General features: G+C 45.5%; 1 protein-coding gene across 31 annotated transcripts in view; it reads right to left on the reverse strand.

Annotated features, from left to right (window-relative positions):
* MAGI1 (membrane associated guanylate kinase, WW and PDZ domain containing 1) overlaps positions 1-22,684 on the reverse strand; it is a 344,450-nt gene that overhangs the window by 90,979 nt on the left and 230,787 nt on the right. The gene's annotated exons all lie outside the window — the stretch shown is intronic.

Below are 22,684 nucleotides of genomic sequence, written 5' to 3' on the forward strand. Positions count from 1 at the left end.
GGTCACACTTCTACTTCAGTAAAATAGCACTGCATATTCTTAGATAAGACAACTTCTTTCTAGCTTCTGTTATTTCTGTATCACTTTATCTCATCAACTGTTCTCTCACATCATAGACAAAGATCTTTCCTCCCTTGTTTTTTCCCATTACTTGACCTGTATTTATGCTATCACTCTTTATCAGCATTAAAAAGTACTATGAGACAGTTTTGATGCATGTTCTGCCATTCGTGCACACCCGCTAAAGACACAACCTACAAACTTTTATGGTAGAAGTTCATGCGTAAGCTTAACCCAGTTGAAGAAATAGCCCTCTTTTTGAATCATAATTCAAACTGAACCTCTCTCTCCAACACTTGACAATTTAAATAGTATCCACGGAGAACTGGGCTCTGATCACCGCTACCCTGTCAGCTCTGAAACTCTTCTCCCTCCTGGCCAATTTATAGCCCTTTGGCACACGGTGTAAGATGAGTCATTTCATGACTTTTCACTGAGATGGCTTGGGCCACTGCATTTTAGGTTACTGAGCAGAGCTTAATTGATTAGGATCAATTTCTGTTCGATAGCCTTTATTTTCCATGACTCCAGAGGCTAGGAGATGGCTGAATTCTCTACATCCGAGATTAAATGACAGATTTACAGGTAGTTCAGGAGACTGAACTTTAGAAGAAGAGCAGCATCGGAGGGTTGGAGGAGTGCGAGTGCTGTGGCCACAACCAATCTGCCAGCTTGGGAATAACTTTAAAGATGTGGAGGACATACCTAATATTTAATGAAGCATGATTTTTCACTTCAGTGGGACTCTTGGGCCCCTAGGCAGTACCTCCTCAATGCATACAATTTCTTAAACCCTCCATAAAAGGACTGAAGAAAGTATAAAGAAGTTGAGCTTCTGGAAACTAATTGGGAAGATTCCAGCTCTCAGAAGTTGCAAGGCATTAATTTACCATGCCTCCATCTGGCAAATGTTTTTCTCAACTGCCAGGGAAGTGGAAAGTCAGCTTATGGCCAGCTCATGTGAGCGACTGTTCAAGAGGTCAGTCTCAACAGTGACACCCTTGCAACACCCTCACTAGATTAGTTTTCCCCCATAGACATCCACTTTCTCCAACGTCCTCCACGTCTTCCTCCGAAACAGGAACGCTCTTTTTTTTATCATTCATCATCAGCCTCTAGTTACTCTACAAACTCCTGTGCTTTTGCTCTCCTCCTTTCTCTTGGATCTGTGTGAATGAGTGAAGGGAGGAGGAGAAGCAAAATGGAGATGGCAATAGATAGCTTGACCCTATTAGCAGAATTACTCTTTGCTGTCTGAAAAGATTCAATTTTGCATTCTTTGCTTCTTACAGTAAGAGTATGGCAACTTTTACAAAGCCGTTTGCAACGGAGGACAGGTATCTTCCACAGATCTAGACCAGAGAAATACTGGGACGGCGCCACATGCCCCCGGACCTGCGTCTCCCTCTTGAGGAAGGCAGGGCCCGGCTGGCACGCCAGGAGTACGCACGCACCCGACGGCAGGACGAAGGCTCAGAGCCTGGATGGAGCATCTCCTCCCTGAGCACCCATGTCACCACGCGCATTCAGGCCGCGACGACCCTCACCGGGGCGTCAGGGCTCTGCCACCCCTGTCGGCTTCCCCTGACCCAGGGCCATGGGAGAGGAGGAGGAAGAGGAATGACAAGCTCCTGCAATAAGTGCACTCAAGGATGTGCTCCAGCCATCCCATGCCTGGAGCGCAACACAAGTGAGAATTAGACTCCATAACGCTCCTCATCCAACGCATCCATCAAACATCACCCCGAGCCACACGGCACGTGAGCCGAATCGCCAAGATCGGGACGTACTTTTTTCCGGTAACTGACAACACACGTGCGCGAGACACAACGATCAGGGAACTTCAGGATTCGTTTTCCTTATCTTCTAAAGCTCTCTCCTCTTCTTTATCTGTATCTTCCCACAGAGAGTATTTATTAATCTTTTTTATTTTTCCTTCTGAATTTTTATAGTGGTGAAATTGCAGTCAGCGGTTTACTAGTGCCGGCTGCCTATTTGACATGACAATTATATCTCTGCCATAATCCCTCTGAGCCATTTTAATGGATCTATTTGTTTCATCTCAGTGTTCTTAATTTCCTGAATATGTTCAAGTCGAAAACCCGCAGATGTGCTCGCTATCAGCACGCTTGCCGGCAACACACACTGAATGCATTAGAAACGCCAAGCTGCGGCGCAGCAGAAAAACATTACATCACGGAGATAACATTTGTCACCTCGCGTCGGTCTCCGGCAACGCGCAGGGGAGAAATAAAAACAACACCGGTTCGGGTATCTTATCTGGGAGAAGGCGAAAAACCCAACGACTTTCCATGTCGCTGTCTAGAGCCAAGATTGCTCGCAGATGCCGGGACCGTTATCCGGCCCCGCATCCGAGCGAGCGCTGCCGACCGCGGCGCGGGGAGGCAGGGGGAGGGAGAACCCGCCTCCGTCTTTCTTGCCGCAGAATGACAGGCTGCCGGCTGGACACACGCCTGGCAGATGGCATTTCAAAGAGTTTGCGTGAACCATCTGGGATGTGTACAATGATTACAAACCACACTTACAACAAAGCCAGAAGGGCTGCTTCGCCGGGGGGGCCGGCGGAGAGGGCGGCGGGAAAGAAAGGGCCAAAGAAAAGCGAAGCGGAGAGGCGCGTAAGCAAACGCTCCTTTTCTCGGGAACGGGATGCTAAAAATAAGCAGCACCCTCCAGCCCAAGCTCTTCTGTGGCCTCGGACAACTGCTCGGCTGCCGGGCAGCGTGTGCACCCTGCATGCTACTGCAGGAGCTTTCTGCTGATAAACCTGAAACCGTAATTAAGTCTCTCGGCATTAACATGATTTAATTATGTGCAAAGCACATCCTTTTCCCCCCTCCCCCCTCCCCCCTTTAAACTGCATCTCGGCATCCTTCGCCCAGGATGGTCATCGCCGAAGGAGTGGACTACGGAGCTGGCTGTACACTTTATCAGAGCTAATAGCAAATCATACCACTGCTAATGGCAGAAATTAATTGAACACAATGAATTCTGTTGACAGCTCAAACAGTAGTTTTATATTCCATTAGAAAAGGGGAGCCAATCGTATTCGAATACATTAACCTGCCTGCCATGCTTGCATTGAAATATTAAGTGGCATCAAATCTTATTGCCATTAGGTAGCAATTTAGCTAATTAATCAGAGCTATGTCCTACTGCGTGACTAGCTCAGAATTGCTAATGCTACAACAAGAAGGAGCAGGAGGAGAAACCGAGCGGTTACTGACTCCTTCACATGGTTTGCACACTTCCCCTATATTTGGTCAAAGCGTCCCATAACACATAAAACTAGCTAGAGGCATTAAATTCACACTGGAATTGCTTTTAAATCTCCTGCAATCTAGCAGGAGAAAAAAAAAAAGCTACTGGTTAGCATTGCAGGCTTCACCTTCTCTCTTGGTCCGGGGAGGGAAAGCTACGGAGAACATGAGCGGCCAGATGCTGGATGAACCACCCACCCTCCAGCCCAGCGCCCAGCTCTCGCTTTGGCTTCCCACCCATGCTAGCAGCATCCTGGTGGATTCGGGCCCAGCTGATGCCCCAGAGGAGGGGTCTCAGCACGGGCTGCAGAGCCGACCAGAGAAACTGCACAGAGACGCGTGGGCGCTTGCCCGAGCACGGCCCACTGCTGTACTTAAGCTGCCTAAATTAAAGCTTGTCATCTACGCCTAGAATAGCTGGACCATGGCTTAGACATACCGCTGCCTGTCAGCTATTACTCTGAACAATGTAAGTGACCATTTAAAAGAAAAATAACTACGGCTGTTATGTTGCCTATCAACCATGCTGACAATTATCCAACGTGAGCTTCAATTATAGTATGGCCAGATTGTTAATATGTGATTCAAGGGCTGTTTATCTCCTTATCAATCTACCAGGGCCTCATGTTAAGTTGTTAATAGCCACTGATGCCCTGCTGCTAAATTAATCAGAATCTTGCTTATTGTAACCTAAGAATAAGACTTCAAAGGGGCCACAGTCACTTCAATTACTTTCTTGTTAAAAGAAAAACAGTTCTCGAGCAGTAATTCTTTCACCATGCACCTAAACAGCCTCTAGCAAGTCATTTAGGAGTTGACTTCTTGAATGCACAACACCTCCAGCTCCCATTTGCAAAGCTATAATTTCTGCAAGCTCCTTACGCAGTTCCACTGGCTGGCCTCGAAGGTACAGCGAGCCACCAAAACGCAGCTAATCAAACCGCAAGTCATTTGCAGAAAACTGCTTCTCATTTTCCCTGTCTGGCTTCTCCCAGAACAGCAGATAATTTGGGATTTTCACATGCAGTCTACCGTTACGGATGGCATAATGATATTTTCCATGCGCTTTTGTCACCGGTAGTTACCACAGGTGAATGAAACTGTAGTAAATAAGGTTTTAATGAGAAGCGTGGAGGGATACTATTGACTCATGAAGATGCAAAGCCAAGGGCTGTTGCAGGGTGTTGACAAGAGGCTGCTTGCAGGCTGCTTAGGGGAAGGATGCTGTCCTAGCCTGAGTTCTTGAAGGCTGATTTTTTGTTCATTCAACAAAAAAATCAAAAAATTTTGAACTGCTAAGGCACAAACGTATTAACCAAGTAGCCTCTCTTCCCTCCACACAGCGTTCAGAGGTCATCCTCTTCCCTCCTGTCTTGGGATAATTTGGAAAGCCTGCTCTGGCTCTCCAGTATCTGTCACCTCCTGTGCCAGGAAACGAGAAGGCAGGACAAACTGCAGATCTGCTGATGGCCCACGGAGAAGGGAGCAGGCAGCGACAACCAGTTCGGTCTCCAGAAGAGACAACCCAATTAGCAGCCAGGCTTAAGCCAGAACTTATCTGCAGTATTTGGAAAGAGCCTTATAATAAAGTGCCTTATAAAAAAATAAAGTGTAACCTATCTGCAAGAAAATGTTGCACACAGAAGTACTTCATCTTGTTGATGTCAGGGGTTATCCAAATTAAGGCTATTGATATTTTTTTCCAACAGCAGCAGAAGAAATTGCATTTGGACACTGTTGTGCTATCCATTACATGAGTGTCTTGTCCCCGTTTAGCTACGGTGGGTAGAGGCTGCAATTCATAGCTGCAATTCCATGAAAATATGGAAGTTTCAGAGAGACCTGATCTGCTACAAATCAAACGTGCTCAAGTTATAAATGCTATTTTCTCCTGAAACTCCTAGCTCTGAAGACGCATTCTGAGATTTTAAGCATCATCCGTCCCCTCTCTAGCCTGCGCCTTAATACCAACAAGCCACAAGGATGCGGCAAGTGCCGAAGCATCTCAGCGGCAGAGCAGAAATTCAGTCTGAAGGCGAAGGCGGTCTGTCGCCAGGAATTAATTCACAGCTCGGCTAATGAGGCATGCGCAGAAACAGGCTCTTCCTGGCAATACACCCAGCTGCGGTACGAAAACCAACATTTCCGTCACTGTGGTCAGCAGGAACGACTGATTAGACCCAGAAAAGAGCTGACCAAGACAAACCCATCCTTCCGCAGACGCATTTTGGAGAGCAACACGTTAGGTAGCTGTGCCCTAAAATGCTTTTCTTTATACAAGGGGGAGATGGGTGGGTGCAAAGCGCTCGGTATCAGCTCCGTACGGCTCCCCGCAGACTCCAGGGGCTCGAGGGGGCCCGAGCCGCATCCACCGCGGGAGCCGTGAGGATTCCCCTCTTGCTCCGGCCCCCGACACCTCGTCGCGGGGAAAAGCCACCGCCTCCAAAGCCACCGCCTCCTCCTGCCACGCCACGTCCTGGGAAGCGCCGCCTGCGCCGATCCTCCCTTGCGAAATGATTCAGCCGTGGCAGCGGCTCCGAGTTTCTACACCCCCAAGGCATCGAGCTATTTTTGTCCCTTTTAGTCTATTTTGGGCATTCCCGTGGCCTTCGCTGCCGCTGAATGAGCAGGCTGATGGTCTGTAACACATTCATCCTCGCAATGTTTGGAGGAGGTAGGAAGGGCGGTCGTCTCCGCTGGAGAGCGCCGGGCGCAGGGATCGGCCGGGTGCAGGCTCGCAAAGGAATTTGGGAGCCTAATTCCAAAGAAATCAATGGGATTTAGGAAACACTGTAGTTCAGCATCAGGGCCCAATAGATTAAAAGGGACAAAAATAACTTGAGGCCTTGAGGGTCTGCAAGCTCATTTGTACGTAGGGAAACACCACGCCATGGCTACACAAAGCCACGTGGACCGCAACATTGATTTAAAGAAATTGATAATTACCGATGGCTAGAAAAGACCAAGGGTACCAAGACTGCCACGCTCCCCAAGAAAGCCACCTCACACCCTGGGGTTTAAGGATCAGCGACAAGTATTCCACCTCCAGCAGGACCTCCCTGACCCGGGAACGTACCACCGACTGCATCCCTGCGGCATGATTGCTCCTAGTGTAGCGGTTACCAAAGGTTTGTCTGCTTTTCCCTACAAACAGAAAAAGAGTATGCTGGCCTAAGACAAAACATAAGTATTACATGTTCTTGTGTTAGCAACAGTAACTGCTAGCTTTCTGGATGTCTCTCTCTGAGCAATTCCTCTTACCTCACCAGGCACCTGCAGCAAAATCCCTCTCATTTCCTACGAGATGGGACACCCATGAAGAAGATTAGACTTCGTGAACTGATGAGTTTGCTATTAATGTCATTCACGGAGTCCAACAGCATGACATCCACTAATTTAAACTGTGAACTACTGATGGAAAGGCAAACTATATACCTACTTGGCGAGAAGACCTTAGCTGTAACTATGCAGTTTTATTCTCGCTAATATATGGATTAGTGTAATAAAGTGTAATTTTGTAAATCAATAAAGCCATAGTAATGAGATCGCACTGTAATGTTCTGCTTTTAAATATTGGCAAAGAAATGAAGCAAAACTGCAATTTGTCTAAGTGTCTATGTGACTTATGGGAAGCAAAATTAGCTGAAAGTGAAATAACAGGGTGATTATATCCTTGCATTTGTACTTCAGTTTCTCTCATATATACATTTTTAGAAGATAACGCTGCAACCATGACGCACTGTTACTTGAAAAAGACCTTCTTTACGTAAAAATTATTGCCGTCATTCCTTTCAGTCAACACTTTGCCTTTAGGAAAGAACAGAGCTTTGGAAAGAAGAGAGGCCAAGACGGCAGCTGCGGCTGGGTGCACTGTGAACTCCTGCAAGATGCATCACCACGCCGCAGAGCAAAGAGAGCAGGCAACACCACGCGCGCCAGGTAAGCTGAGTTCACGGGCTTTCTGGGAATACTGAATGTTTTTGTTAAGTGCCTGTTGTAGGAAACTGCCTGTTTCCTACAACAGCTCTACTATGCAAGCTGTCACAATATCAGAAACCTCTTCCTTCACCTTAAAACTTGGATACTAAAAAATATTAGTCTCCCAAAACAAGATATCCTATTGTTTATTTTATTCCAAGACTTCAGAGTTGTCCTACAAACAGACACTGTAATTAAACTCATACTAAACTGAGCATCTAACACAGACCAAACACCTGCAATATATCAATTCAGACTTTATCCAAGAACAATGTTAGTTTTTGATGCCTGCACACATATGGGCACATATATCCATAAAAGTATATCCTGCACTTTAAAGCTATGGCAATAAATAAGAGATTATTTGATGTCTAATAGCTCAGCTGCTTCAACAAAGATTACTTACCTCCCGCGCTGTTTGTCTTCGGAGGCTGTTTGTGCTGCCGAGATAAGTGCAACATAATGCGGGTCATCCCTGGTTGGGTGTGATATAAAACTCTTTCTCTTGACTTTAATTGCCATTCTAGCAGGCCTCTAATTTGCAGTTATAAGTCTTAATAAACCAGCTCACCTAACAGCATGCACCTAAAACTGGATCAGTTCATTAGCCTAATCCCTGTAAAATTCCACCGTAGAAAGAAAGTGTCATATAAAACCTGCATATTTATCTCAGAGGCATTGCCTGAAGTTTGTTCCAGTGACCTCTCTACTCTGAGCACGAGCGAGAGACTGACTTTTTTGGTTGCCTTTTTTGTTTTTTGTTTTGTTTTTTAAACAAAACAGCATTCCATCACACCTCCACAGGACCTCAAAACAGTCTGCTCCTTGAGCAATGCACACAAGGGATATCTTCTCCACGGTATGCTTTCTCCTCCAGCCTGGAGCTGTGAAATGCTTTAAACGTAATGGACTTCCAACAGGGAGAAGCTCCGCACACTGTCAGAAAGCCACGCGTCTCCTGTGCCTCATCATTTCTTGGCAAGACAGAAGCTTGCCCACTCACCAACCCCTGGTGCAGATGGGTGGTCTTCCCAGACAAATCCTCCTCAACCCGGGCTTAGTCATTTTGCAGGTTCCTATTCAACACTGACCAATAAATGGAAGAGTAGCCGGCACAGCAAGAAGTATGCAGATTACAGAAACACGCACTAATGTAGCCATATGGACTCACTCACTGTAAAACTCAAGGGAAGGGCTAGAACAGACAGCAAATCTACCCAGCAATATGCCCATTTAGGCAATATTCCCTGCAGATCCCATGCCTTAATTTTACCTGTTCTTAGCTGCTACCAATTTGTGCTGTTTTTTCCCCCCCTCCTCAGTAGCTGTGCATGCACAGCATGCGTTATTTCTTCCTGATTGCTAACACTTTAGCTGGTTGAAAATATTCTGGTTTGCTTTCTGTAATGTTGTGATTAAGTAACTGCTTAGGATGCTGAAAAAATGCCAAGCACTCAGAAGTTGATTGGTGTTTGAGTTTAGGATTCATCCCTATTGATAATTGGAAGCGTTAAAATGTAAAAGAAAACAAATACATTAATTCTAATTCTTTTTTTTACCTTGATGAAATAAAAGCTAATAGAATCTTTTATTATTTACAGTTCCCCTGCTTTAGATTCAACACCACCAGCTCTAACCCAGAGAAAACTTATTAATCGTTATAGTTTTGTAAGTGCAATAAAACACTGAAGCAAACCCAAGTTACAATGCATTTTCCTCATTTTTAATTAAAATATCCTCCGATACAGGAAGCCTCCTGGTTAGCTGGCGCATAACTCTGCACCTCTGCAGCCCATAGCCAACTGTCGCACTATTGATAACATATACCGGCTTCTCCAACTATTTCAGTGCTTCCTCAGTTGCACACGAGTAATAAAAGCCTCAACTCCCAGTCCTGTCATCACATACGAATTGCACAGGATAAACAGCCCCGGAGTGCTTATCGCTGCCTTTCTGCAGCCAAGCACCACCCCCGTAAAATACTCCAGCGCTTAAACTGGGGACACTGACGGAGTGTTTGGATTAAATGGTCTTTGCTTCATTTCATCTGATTACTTCTAGTTATACCTTCTCTCCGTTTAAATGTCCCTGTGTAGGCATTTATAGCTTTGCCTTCACACAAAACAATCATTCCATCCCATTACATACTTCATCATTTTATTATCCTCTTCCAAATCATTTTCTGCAAGTGCCCCCATTTTAAGTGCAATTTTAAACTCATCTGCCAGTTTCCCAATGTCCTTATAGTATTGACTGGCCCACAGACAGCACGGACTGCCATGTGGTGCTGCGTCAAAGGCAGCTCCGGCTTCCTTACAGTGAAAAATTGCAAAGTATCTTAAGACCCCACAGCCGCTGGTCTGAATCCAATATAAACAAACAGCACACAAAAAATCATCACCGGGCAACGGTTTGGCAGCTCCAACAAAATGAGCTGTTGCTCGTCTCGCATCCAACTCTTGACAAACAGAAAGTGCCACCAGGTTTTAGCTCATACCTGTGTCAGCATCACGCAGAGGATAAGGAAGTAATCCTCAAAAACACAATTACTTTCTCGGCTTAGACATGGTTGGCGTAGGACATTGTGATTTTGGGTGCTGAGAAGACTGTTTGCCCAGAAATCTGCTTTCTCACGCTACTAAATCAGTGCATTCCTGGAAAATGAATGACTGAAAGGACAAAATCAGATCCAGGCTTTAGAAAAATACTAAGATGAGATGCTCTTAAAAGTACCTGTATGTTATTTGACTTAAAGGAGAGGCAAGTGATTATCAGTGAAACAGAAAGCTTTTCTTCAGGATAGGGATGTCAAACAGCAGAAAAGACCTTATCAAAACAAAGTTTAAACCTCAACTCTGGCATTTATTTTCAAAGTGTGAGGCACTTCTCTGAGAGCTGGCTCTTGTCCTTCACATGCCTGATGCAGGTGAAGCCACTCCGCCACACGGACGCTGCTGCCAAAGGGTCACTGCCTACAGACAACCTGCTTATTTTAAAGCCTACGAACATCCCAACGGCTTCAAATGCCACTTTCTATGGTTCATGTTAGACATGAGCTCAAGTTTTACAGGAGAGCAGTCCCGCAGCCGTAAACCTTCTGTGGACCAGGGAAGAAACAGACCTTCTGCGTGTCTCAGCTGGGGTCCTGAGTTACGGACGTCTGCTGCTCTGCAGGGATACCCCTTCCAGATGCGGTTACAGCAGCGGCTGGGCCAGCGGACCTGAGCCCGGTGCCACCACGCAGCACCTGCTCTTGCTGGTCCAGAGGCATCGGACATCCTTGCAGGCCTACGCTGACGGCACTGGAGAGCAGCACGTTTTCTTCACACTGCCTTTTCTGAAGGGGCTAACCTGGGGCAGAGCAATGTGGCACACCAAAAGGCTAGTAACATCTTACCCGATTTCAAGAAAACCCAGCAGATGCTGTGAACCAGCACCTTGATAACCAGACTGACGGCTCATAAAGACTCATAAATGTGTTAGGGTTTAAATTCCAAGCACAGTGACCTACAGATGGGTACTTAGATGAAGTCATCAATGAAACACAGGAATAAAGCTCAGATATTCAAGAGTGCGATGGGAGCTGTGTTATTTTGTGACACCAGAACAAATTTTTAAAGAAATGTTTCTCTTACCCTCCAAGGAAACATTGCATAAAGGCAAAAGAGAACCTAGAGGGGAAACCCTGCAAATTGTGCAGCTACATGACGAGGGCAAGCAGAGCCCAACAGATGCGGTATGACTTAATCACAGACATTTTAAAATAATAAAATAACCTCCTCAGTCCTGGGACATCCATCCTGAAATCGCAGCATGCCTTCAGCAGTGTGGGAAAATGAAGCCATGTCCACTTTCCAGAGCAGTACCGAGACCCAGAGCGACCGAGCCCGACAGTCGGAGCCCCAAGCTCACAAGGAAGCCAAAGAGCAGGTGGTCACTTGTGTCCCACGATTTACGGACGACGTTTTGGGGCTAAGAGCATCACGCACTCTGCTGTGATGAACGTGAAACTCCTCGGCGATGAACTCATCAGGGGGAGCCGCTGACTCAATATTTAGGCATAGCGGCAAGAGCTGTTTATGTGTACGCACTGACAAACAACAGATGACTTCTGGTGCAAAACACATGGGCAAAGTTCTCTCAAGGTAATGCAAAAGATCCAAAGCAGCTAAGGCACAGTCCCGCAGTAGCCGTGCAGTAAAGTAAATGAGAGCTCTGTGCAACTATCATCTGTTATCCCATATATTTTTAGTAATTCTAAGATTAATAAGTGGAAAGAGCCAATGAAACAGTATTACAAGGAAATATACACTCATTTGATAAATGGCCACTTGCTCCTTCCAGGTCACTTCATACTTCAGCAGAAAATTAAAGTATGAAACGTTCACTACAGCGTTTTTCTTACCGTGATTGCCATTCGTTTAAGTTACCCTTTACACTTTCTAGATGAATGAATCACATTATTTATTATTTTTCGCTCTGACTGTTAGGCCAGATTAGGCTGCTTCCAGAGGTGAAGGGGAAAAAGCAATTATTAATGCTTCCAAATATCCACTTGGGGAAAAAAAAGGTGGGGGGAAACTTTGCTGAGAGTCATGAAAAAGTGCTTTGTCTCTATTACACAAACATGGTGCTTTCTCCTTCTTGTTTTAGCTCTGTTTCAATAACAAGGACTTCATTTGGGATAGGTCAAGACTGCAAGTTAAGTATACTTGGAAATCACAGCTCCAAGACATACTTCAAAATACATAAGAAGTCACTGAGAGTCCTATTTCCTTGGAGCCAACTCCACAAGGTTAGACATGTGAGAGCTGTAGCTTGGAGATTCATCTCTCCTCTACCTCCATCAGTTCTTCCCAGCCCTCCGTTAGAGGCCACACGACTGTTATTCAGAGAGCTGAAGTTGATTTCCTGGATCATTTTGCTCAATGGGAATCTCATATATTATTTAAAATAACAGAAACTTGACCTTCCTTTGAGACTTTTCAGAAGTTCAGACTGGAGGTGAATTTGTCCAAGCTGCATAATGCAAGTCAATTCCTCCCAGAATAAAGCAGCATTCAAAGTGAACACGGCTGGCAGAACTGAACCTTTTGTGCATAATTAATGCAGCAATTGATCAGCGAAAGCTTGGATTCAGAATTTTTCTGCAGGACAAATGCACAAGGATGAACTCGCCTACTTCTAAAGAGTCCAACTTCAAGACAGCTTCGCTGATTAACGAGAACCTCTTGCTACCGCAAACCTAAGCAGATGCTTTCCATGCTGCACACATCAGTGTCATTTGGCAGAAACAGTTCACAGTGAACGGTGCCAGTTGTGACTCTTGCTTGTCACATACCAAGATACAGTGTCCCTCAAGGACAAGTGACCTCCTAATATATTCCCCACTCAGTGTGTGTATGTAATTCCCATTAGTGTCAACGGGAGTTATGCACCTGGCCAGGAGAAGACACCAATTAAAGCTCAAGTGCTGAAAATATCTATAGACTATTTAAGGTATTATTTCATGGCCTTTAGCTTACAATCCTCATCTGTTTGGAGACCATGGCTACACAGTTACCACAGTATGTGAATTTACAAAGGAGAAGAATGAGTTAATTTGGACTAGTATAGATACTAGATATGTTGCAATGGTCATAATATCTCTATAATATAGTTTATGAAACAGCTCATTCTCAGCTGTGCATTCCTGTCCCTTTTCCCAGGCCTAACTGTAGTGCAAAGGAAAATTAGATGTTTATAAGAAGTTTATTTTGTTCAGACTGTATTATAGACACAGCTCAGTAACTTCATGGACAGGCTGATGGGGCATGTCTACTTTATGACATCCTATTTTCCCATATGCTGTTCCCATGCAAAGGGCTTCAGATCCCTTGGGTAATATCTAAATATCTAGGTAAAAAAAATAGATTTTCAGATACTCTTCTCTATTATGGGACAGTTATAGGCAAATTTTTAAGAGAGCTCAGCGACAAAATTCCAGGCTTGGTGGAGGACTGGCTCTGCAGTAGCAGATAGTTGGGATATCTTCAACAGCCCTAACATATCTACTTTGTTGACACCCTCTAAAATTAGGCTGTCCGTGGGGCTGGGGGAAAGCAGAGGTTACTGCAAGAGAAAAAGGTGGCTGTTTTGAAAGCTGTCCCAGGCCCATCCATAGCATCAGCAGCCCCAGCATCCAGCATAGCTCTCCAAAAAAGTTCATTCCTTTCCTTCCTAAAAATCAAGACAGACCTTTATAAAAAAGACGCCTTTAAAAATAATTCTGTGACATTCAAGGCATACAGTTGTTTTAGGGGTCATGCTCTTTTCTTTCTGCTTTTATTACTTTCAGGGCAACAGCTTTCCCAGTCTCCATCAACAAAAAGCCACGTTGTGAAGCAAATGGATGGTGAACCCAAGGCATGTACCACCAATGCTCAAGGTAACATCAGTCGAGAGTCCCCGCTGGCAACTGCACCTGAGCCCAGCGGTCAATCTCTTCAAAACCACAAAGGGACAGAAAAGTGACCCTCCCTACCGGATCTTTCAGGGATGATGCCTAGGCATAGGCACTCTTGCCCTGAGGCATGGGATGGACTAAATGACCTCTTTCAGGGTCTCCTCTGTAAGTCTGCAAATCACAGGAGCTGGCAACACTATAATCATGTAGGGGAAGTTTCTGGAGGAGGGCAGAGTTGTTCTAAATTATGTCAGAGTTAGAGTGTGCTAGTAGAATAGGATTTTTTTTTTTTAGTGCATCCAAGCTGACTCATTCATCTGTTTAGTGTCTGTCTCTTAAAAGGAGTTTTAACAAAGGGCGCATCTACACCACAGTTGCTTGAGGACAAAGCTCAGCAGACAGGTATTTACAAATTTGTTGGGTAAGGAGCTGCAGCTTGCCAAGGGCAAGGAGACCGTGCAGCTAGGTTATGAGCAGCACAACCACAAACCTAGCCAAGGATCTTTGCACATCTGTAATCGCCACTCGACACTGCAGACAGACCTACACACTCACATCTTCATTCAGGTTTTTATAGCAAGTCACGCTGCAGATTAAATGTTTAAATCTTTGCTAGGTGCCAAGTTTTCACATTAATAAGCATGGTACCGCATGCCCAGCCTGCCCCTGCCCCCTGCTCCTTCTCACTCCTGGCCTGCAAATGCCTCTTGCCCTCCCGGTCCACGTACACATGGCCACCTCCCGCGTCAGGCTGATCCTCCCGACATCACTTCCGGCAACACAGCCCGGCAGCCCTCGGCAGATGCATCTGGATTTAAACAATAACAGCTAATTTTAAATGATGTTCTGTATAACCTTGGAAACAGCTGTGCATGACGATCGTCGTCCGGGGAGATAAACGCTCATAGCAGAAGACTGAACGAGCACATTGACACAGAGAGAGAGAGACAGACAGACAGAGGGACAGACAGACAGACAGAAATGGATGAAATGACATGTTTGTGCTCTTCAGCTCCGAGCTTTGTGCAGGGCTGTAGCTCTTTTCTGGCCTAGTACATCAAGAGATTATATCAGAGGAGCTTGTTATATATCTTTTCATACCATTCAAGGAATTCCCTCCTCCCTTCCACACACAGACACCCCCAAGAGCACAGGATCTAAGATTAGAAAAATTTCCAAACAGTCCTTAATTTACAATCTCCAGAAAGCAAGATGGCCAGGGTGCCCATCCTCCCCAGCTCCCATCTTTGGCCTCAGAATGTGTTGCCCAGGCACCTCTCAGACAGGAACCGGAGCGACTGGAGGGAACAACAACAACTTACTTTTTTTTTTTTTTTTTTTTTGGTATCACTCCAATTCTGCCAGATCTGCCCTGCCATCACATGTTATTGATATTTTTGGAACGTGTTAGTTGCTAAACTATATTAGACTTTCCCTTCCTCTGGCTCCTTCTCCCTCAGGGCAGTGGAGAACCTCAGTGAGTCTCTCCTGGAGACTTTGCATCTTGCTATGGGTATTTCTGGTAGAAATGTACCCTCGGCCCACAACTAACACATCCGTAAGAATGAAGCTATTCTACCTTCTGGACACAAAACTTGGACCATGGGATCACATTCTAACCTTCTCACCAACGAGGGAACAAGAACTGCAGGTAAGGACACCTCTCCTCACGGGTTACAGGAGCACTGGACCAGTACAGCGCCAGTTCTACCTACTTCTTCCACTAAGAAGCAGTGAGTACAGTGCTGCCCCAAGAGATACCATTTGCCTCCACCAAAGCTAATGGAGGACTAGATCTGCCAGTTGGACTGTCCTGACTTATCTGCATTAAGAAGCACTTCTACTTCAGACTTGCCAGGTCATCCAGACATCAAAGTATTACTAGCAATTGACTGCTGGAAGGTTATTTTTCTCTCCTTAGAGAACTTGAAGGAAAAGGAAAGCTGATGTCTGTAAAGGTTCTCCTGCTCAGCCAAACCCATGCAGTAACGTGAGTTACCAATGTGAGAAAGCTACCCTGGTTCACGTACTAAGACTAAACAGTAGAACACGTCACGTTCTGCAGGTGGGTTAATACCTCGGTTAGGAGGGTACAGGAGAACACCTGGGTTACGCATATCATTGCTGGGAAAAGGCAGCCTTTGCTGATCAGCAAGAGCTTCCTACGACAAGTTCATAGCTCATCTTCAATGCAGTCCCTCACTTCTTTGCACGCTTCCACCTGCTCGGAGTCCCGATTTTCTGAATGCTGAATTTGTGTAATATAAACAAGGGCTGTTTTACAGGGCTCGCTCACTTCAGTTACAGTCCAGGTTCAGAAGCAGAGAGAGTTTGTCATGGGACAGCAGAGCACTACAGACATGTTATCATCTTCCAGGCAACAAGTTTTGCTGAAGCTCTCATACACACAGCCTCCCGCCCTTGCTCCCTCCTCACGCATCTCCCAAAGGGAAGACAGACAGATAATATTCAATTACCTTGATAAAATTACAAACCTACACTGCTCTGCATGTCTCACCTCTCCAGCTCAGTGGAAACAAGCACGACACGGTTGCGTGAGCTTAGCTGCCCATGAACACACAAATCAGGAACGGTGGTGCAGAATAGGAATGCACTACCCCTTTGAAGCTCTGTTGACACAAGGGCCCAGGCTTCGTTATCACCTCTGCAGTTTACAGCATTGTTTGCTATAATTAGAAGTGTGTTGAAGCTCAGGCAGAACATTGCAGCCATCACTGGTCGCTTCACCGGCATTAATCTGATATCCAGCAGAGCATGAGGTAGAGCCTCTTATCCTCTGAGTTCTTAAACAGGGACTAAGTCCCACCCTCTCCTCCTGTTTGAAAAAAGACCATATTGAATGTTTTAAAGAACATCAGGCTGGTTTGCACTGCTAAAACCCCAGGGATCTAGGTTAATGCCAGCCTCCTGCCCTTAATTCATGCTGTTGCAAATGGGGCTGGGGGGTAACAGGAGGGAGAGGGCAGACTGTGGGGCCAGAAAAACAGTTAAAAATACCACTATGAGCTTAAAGAAAAACAACCGTGAAGAGCTGACCTTTGCAGAATAGACTCACATGCCAAATACCATTTTCATAATTGATTAAATATATATAAAAGCCTTTATACAACTGCATTATTAGATTGTTAAATATGTATACTCAAATGTTTCCTGGAGTAGAATAGCTCTGCAGGAGTCACTCCTCGCCCTCAGTAAATATTCACAACATTTTGGCACACTTGCTACATTTTAAAAACTGGAATCCACATCTATTTTTTTCCTTTGTTGCACCAATCTGCAAATTCTTCCAGGTTTGTGCACTATCGATCTTCTCACAGCCCTCCTAGTCACTAGTTTTAGATGCCGAAGACTTGTGCAAACACGCAATCAACTCCAGTTAGCTACAAGCTTTCTAAGCAGGAGAGAAATGTTCATTGCTTTACGCTCAATATCTGCAGGCTGTTGCACTATACAGTGTAGCAGCGAGCAAAGCTGAAGTTAAACAACGTATTTACACAACTGAAGTCCCAAAGAGGAGGGTTTTCATTCTGGGTGCCCGTAACTGCTTAAAAACTAATTGCACACATTTTATCTGTCACCACTGGACAGACTATGATGCTAGAGTGAGGTTTTATACCCCCAGTCCAGGACACTGGATGTACGGGGCTGTAAGAGAAATGCTGACTTCCCCAGTCGCGGCGGAGCAACCTCTCTCCCACGACTACGTACAGCCGGGAGAGAACAAGCACTGTCGGTTCAGGAGGAACCTCTGATCGGGATGCAGAACGGAGGAGCGTTGGGCAACGTTTCCCAAGTGGCAACAGCAGGCCTAAAGAGCGTAAACAGAGTTGCGGCGTTGGTAAAGAAACCCCAACCAAGTCCAGCCACGAAGCCCTAGAGGTGCCCTCAGCCCTTCCGTTACACAGGCGATTGCAAGCGACCTACAGGACTTGTGCTAAAAGGACACCCCAAAGGTACCAGGAGGAGCCTGCAGCCCCAGCAGCTGCAGAATTTTGATTGCGTGCTCGAAAGGCCGCGTGCCCCGCTTGAGGGAGCATACGGGGACTCGTTTTCACTCTTTAGCCGTGCTCCTTCCCGACCACTCAAAAAATCAAGTTTGATTTTTAAGTACCTCAAATTCAGCACCAAAAGCGAAGGCGCGCGCACACAAAAATCACAACATGCCTACAATACTACATTAAAACTGTCTGAATAACCTGCAGAAATTGCCTTGAAATCTCTGACATGCTATGGAAAAAGGCACAATAAAACTGTTCTAACTAACAATTTTGCTTGAAGAGGGATTGGCCACTTCCTTTCCCTCCTTCCTCCCCTTTTTGCTTGCCTGTGGAAAGAAACAGAATACAAAAAAGACTTTTGTTGAAAACTGCTCGCTAGGTTTGGTGTTTTTCCAGTACCCCTTCTCTGACTTATTAGAGATCATTTTTTAAATATTTACATACTAAATTTCCCAGAAAATGATAATTTTCTCAAAAAAAATTGTCTGATTAATACCAAAAAGTTCCAAACGCAACACTCTGATTGGCTCTAATTACTATTAACAAGTGCATAATGAACGTTGATAAGATTAACCAACCATTCCGAAAATTCGTTACTATAGTCGCTCTGCAGAATAAGCTCCAAAACGACACCAATGCCAGCAAGCTATTAATATTCCCAGATTAACAAAACGCAAGCAAGGAAGCGTTCGGAATTTGCAAAACAAAATACCTGGGTAAATATTTAGCATAAAACAAAAAGGTGTAAGCTAATATTTATACTAATATTTATACAGCGTGCGGCACTACCGAGACCGATACAGGGACTTTGCAACGTTTACCCTGAAGTAAGCAACGTACTAAAACAGTGGAAGGCGTCTCCTTCCTGCTGCCTTTCCCGACGGAGCCCGTGATCCCAGCGGCTCCTGCCGCGTGGCAACCACGCACCGTCTGCTGCACCGCTGGACAGGTCGGCGAGGGAAAACCCTCGCTCTCCGGCTAGCTGAAACCCATCGGGCACTTCTGATGGGATATATATATTTCTTTTTAAAGTTAGTAGAATTAAAATAAATCTAGACTGCTTGCCAATTTTCGGTTTACATAATCAAAGTCAACTGTACGGTCACAAATTCTTCCCATCCCTGGAAGCTAATCGGATAGTAGGGGGAAAAAAAATCTCCCTTGTGGTACTGTCTTGATTTTCCTGGGAAAATAAAACATTTTCAGTTTATAATGGCCTGGTAATGAAAGAAACATTTTGCAATCTGCAAAGGATCCTCTTTAAGAAGGTCTTCAAAAATTGTCGACACAGTCAAAGCAAGGGGAAAAAAAAGCAGAAATACATTTGAAATTAAGTGGAGACAAATCACTAAAACAAAGATGTGGTGAAGAGAAGCAACAGGCATACTATGGGAAAGGAGGAGAGAGCCCATTCACCAGTTCGAGTTCACACATTCGGCATCTGCTTCCATCAGGTACTAACAAAACAGAGTTACTGCAGCTGCAGTTCCGCTCGCTTAGGCAAAAGACCTAACAAACAGAAATATCAGAGTTTTAAAACCTTCTGTACAGAACCTTGTACAGGTCACTTGGTTAAATAAAAGTCTGTTCTCCAGCTACACCGGGAGGTGCTGAAATCTTGGCATTTGCATGGCTTAAAATGGCTGCAGCAGTTCGAGGCTTCGCTAACTCATCGTACACAATATCCCGGGGCCCAGCAGAGGGGTCTCTTTCTCGCCTGTACACTACTTTAAATTTAACAAAGCCACCGTGATTAGTCCCACGAGCACACCTCCAGTAACGGCGGCAGCTCCCAGCACTCGCGAGCGCTATGCTATGCAGTAATTATGCCACCAAGCTGTCAGAGCCTCCTTATCTGCATGCAAATTAGTTCACATGCTATACATCTGCTATAATGACAGTATTAAAGCAAGAATTTTATAATGAAGCCATCCTCTTTATAGCAACACAGCACAATTACTTTATTAACATATTGCGTATCTATGCCTGTAACTGCTCCCAGTCAAATGGCCAAATTTTCCATTCCCCTCGGATAGCAAGGTCTTCTTTGCTTTGCTCCCCACACCCTTCAATAAATACAGGGAGCAAGAATGGGAATTTCTAAACCACCTCCATGCAATACCACTCCTTCATTGCCGCTGTGGAAATACTGCGCCAAATGCCATTAAGCGCGACTCGGTGAAGATATATTCCCACAACACTCCCAAGGTTAGGAGACGAAACAGGAATAATCAGACCAGCAGCTGCTTGCTCCCAGCCTGGACATCCATCACGGGCTCCCACCGCCGAGGCACCACGGAGCCGGCAGGGCCCGTGCCCGGAGGAGGCACGCCGGGGCCGCGGCCGGGCATCGGAGCTGGCCGCGACATGCATCGGCATCGGCCCCGGCAGCAAAGCGTAGCGGCTCCCGGGTCAAAGCCCTGCTTCCCCTTCGGTTTTTGGGAGAATTATGCAATTCTCTGCCAAGTTTATTTACAGCAATTAAACACGGAAAATAAAATCAATACAGGACTCGACTAATTTCCTTGGGGATGTTTTATGGGTTCTTCTTTTCATCACATTTTGAGCAACTGCTTGGCTCTTTTACAGTTAGAAAAAAGAATTAAAAAAAAAAAAAAGAAAACAGAAAACAATGTGATTAGCCCTAAGCCTTCAATTAAACCTTTACATCTATTTCTCAAGGAAAGGCTTCATATTTAGCTCTAATTTCAGCCTTCCAGCTTATACCACCACACGAGCCTGGTGGTTTGAGGGAGCTGCCTGGGGATCCCAACCCCAGACCTTCTGCAACACAATTCCCTAAAAGCAGCCAGCCGCCTACACAGCCCAATAACAGGGGCTGGGTAGTGGAGGAATATCCATCCTGGGACCTTCGGTTCACTTAAGTAACCCAATATGGGCAATTTTAAACTTCTGACCAGCTGGTTACTTTTAGAAAGGCTGCTTGGGTATCGCTCTCTGTTGTCCCCCATGAGCAGGAACAATGGCATGTAGAAGTTAAAAATAAATAAATAAATAAATAAAATAACTTTTCCCCTTTTTATGTTATATTTCCCCTGGCACCAGAAAGGTGTGGATAGGTCTCAGCCAAAGTTTCCGTACCACTTTGTTCTTCATGCAAATCATCTCTTTCATCAATTATCTTGAAGCAATTTATAAACATGAATGCCATTTCAAAGCCACTAGGAGATAGGTGAGAATTACTATGGACAGCACAAAGCTTTCCAAATAATAAACACATCCAAATCTTCTCTTCAAACTATATTTACAGCTTCCCGTGCAGCTCTGACACCACGGCACGCAAAACAACAAACGAAAGAGCACGGAGAAGGCACAGAGCGCGTTTCTTACTCCTCTACAAAAGCTTGCTTTATTTTTGCCAGCATGACCTGCAGTTTGCCTGGTTTCTGGGAGATCAAATATTTGATCAGTTTATGAAAGGGACTGTATGCTGTGTTCATCTGTGAGAACAGGGTCGCTGGATTTAGTGACCCTGGAGTTTATTCCAGCGCTTGGCTCCCATGAGAAAAGTGCTAAACTACCCTTTTCCTTTGGGAGAAGAGAACATAAGCAGAATATATCCCAGTGCTCCTGCAGCTACTAACACGATCGTCTACAGCCTTGGCATCACCTCATAAAGTAATACAACACAGCGCTCAGTTGTGTGCCTAACCAAACTGTATTTTCAGAGCAATCACCAGCCCAACGAGCAGCTTGTTCCCACCTCTTGGAAACGTCTCCTCCAGCCGCTCTTCTGTTTAGATCTCTATTACTGCTATTGTTATGGGTGAACTCTACTGTCCCTTAATGTCCATAAAAGAACTTCCATCAGCGTTAGCAGGGCTCGGGTCAGGTCCTCGAGGTGGCATCCATCTCCCCTGCCTTTCAAGGCTGACAACACAGACATCTAAATCTGAGCTAGTGCTCTGGGTTCCCTCATCAGCGCCTCGGACAGGCTAAATACTCATCACGCCCCAGAGTCTCCCCAGCCGTATCTTCGTGATACGCTGCAGATCAGCTCTGTACCTAAGGCAGCAGCAGTGCTTTCTGCAGGGTCTGCTAATCTCAAAGTTTCTGCCATCAACTGAGTCAACCATCTGGGCTTTATACTACAGCAGGAACATCCCTGCCACTATCGGTGATAGAAGGTAGTATCATTCAGAGGTAAGGAAAGAAAAAGAAGCAGAGCAGCCAGGCAGCCATTTCACAAGAGCCGGGGGGATCGCAGGCATCCTGCAGCATCTCCTGAGCTGATCTGGATTATTGCAAATACCGAGTAAACAGAAATTCTTCCTGCTGCAGATGCTCGACTCCTTCGCCTCCTCTCCCACCTCTAAAGGGGGAGCACATGCAGCAACTCCGACATGTCCTGCAAGCGCAGCAACCCTGACGCGTCCCACATCCACGGCACTGCCACAGAGTAAAACCCAACACGAGGGCAACCTCGCCCTTCTTCTGCAAGGGATTCCTGGGAAGGGGGAAGAGCTGGGCACTGCACATCCATTACGGATGATGCATCCTGCACAGAGAAACGAGCAGAAAGCACAACCCTGACCAACCATCACGCTCTTCTAAACCAGGACCACACAGACAAATCCAGAAAGAGCCACAAGGAAAACGCACTTAAGAGGCCACTCAGCCAAAATACAGCCTATCCATAATGGATATGCACTAATCGTCCACTCCAGCTTGCCTTCCAGACCTGTAAAAATCTGTCTCCAGCCTCTGGCTGTGGCTTGGCAGCTGAGTTACTATTATGTGCTTATATTTTTGTTGCAACATTAAAAAAGAAATTCTGCCATCAGCAGAGCAATCTGTTGGAAAATGAAACACATGGAAATCACCTGCAAGGTGTGCTATTTTAGATGGGACTGCTAATGTAGGTCAAGTTTTATTTCAAATAT

The sequence above is a fragment of the Dromaius novaehollandiae genome, chromosome 12, assembly GCF_036370855.1.
Source record: "Dromaius novaehollandiae isolate bDroNov1 chromosome 12, bDroNov1.hap1, whole genome shotgun sequence".
Classification (NCBI taxonomy): domain Eukaryota; kingdom Metazoa; phylum Chordata; class Aves; order Casuariiformes; family Dromaiidae; genus Dromaius; species Dromaius novaehollandiae.